At 49.3% G+C, this 1,153-nt stretch overlaps 1 protein-coding gene across 4 annotated transcripts in view; it reads right to left on the bottom strand.

The window, feature by feature from the left end:
* Positions 1–1,153, bottom strand: part of DIDO1 (death inducer-obliterator 1) — a 49,930-nt gene that overhangs the window by 48,405 nt on the left and 372 nt on the right. The gene's annotated exons all lie outside the window — the stretch shown is intronic.

Below are 1,153 nucleotides of genomic sequence, written 5' to 3'. Positions count from 1 at the left end.
TAGCCTGGCTCACTAAAACAAAACGGTGAAAATGAGAAAGGTGTCTCGGGCGGAAACACCAAGAATAACAACAGAGGCTGAGCTCTTAGGGATTGTGAAAGCATACCCTAAAGGTTCTTACTCTGCATTTCAACAAAATCAACATCCATAAATCATCCTTCCACAGCAGGAGATTTTTGAGCTCTGAACTAAACCAACTGCTTCCAAAATGTAGGAACCCAAGGAAAAACAAGAGCGCCCAACTCTGTCTATAAAGGTGGAAGGTCAGCCCACTGCCTTTTATGGTTGTGCAGAGGAATGAGAAATCCTGGGAGCCTGTCAGACACAAAATTCCTCTCCCTCCAACACAAAGTAACACTTGAAGCATGAAGGTAAGAGGATTTCAAAGTCAAAAACAAAATTTTGCAAGTGTTTTTTTAAAAAAAGGAAAACGTGGACATTAACTGAAAAACGTCCCTTCATTCTGTGGTGCCGCCACTGGCCAAACATCCGATTACATCTGGGCCAGGCAAAAAGAACCTTGAAGCATTTACAGATGTGGCCGTGAACACATATATTGTGTGCATTTATGGATACATACGTGTGTATCGATGATACATATTAACTTAAATTGGAAAGAAGAAGAAGGGTCAACTCCTAAACCAGTCTGTGTATTTCGAACCCTCGACCAGACAGGTCTGAGGGGCACAGCCAGCTCGAGCCACAAAGGGCTGCCGCCCGACCCCAGGCCACCCCGTGGTTCTAGGTGGCACTATGCTGAACACAGTCTACGTTACATCAGCAGGAGTTACACATTAAAATATGGCTGTTGCTTGTACCCATGCAAAGAAACGTGTGACATAACCAGTGCCTTGGGACTTCGTGGCATCATCCATAACAGGAAACACAGGCAGGTGAAGATACATGGGAGGGTGACCCGATCAACCCCCCCACCCCCATGCCTCCCGGGGTCTCGGTTCAGCTCGGCCGTACAGAACCACCTAATAATAAAAGGCTCCCTCGGGTTCAAAGGGCCGCGACAGGGCTGCCTCCGCTGCCTTTCCGAAGCGCTCGACATCGCTCCACCTCCCTCTCCCGCGAAGGGGAAGCCGGGCCCTGCTCGGAGCCGGCATTCTTCTAGAGCAGACGGGCTGCGACCCGCAAGCCCCGGCCA

The sequence above is a fragment of the Myotis davidii genome, unplaced genomic scaffold (assembly GCF_000327345.1).
Source record: "Myotis davidii unplaced genomic scaffold, ASM32734v1 scaffold244, whole genome shotgun sequence".
In the NCBI taxonomy this organism is placed as follows: Eukaryota; Metazoa; Chordata; class Mammalia; order Chiroptera; family Vespertilionidae; genus Myotis; species Myotis davidii.
This window is presented reverse-complemented; position numbering and strand designations above follow the sequence as displayed.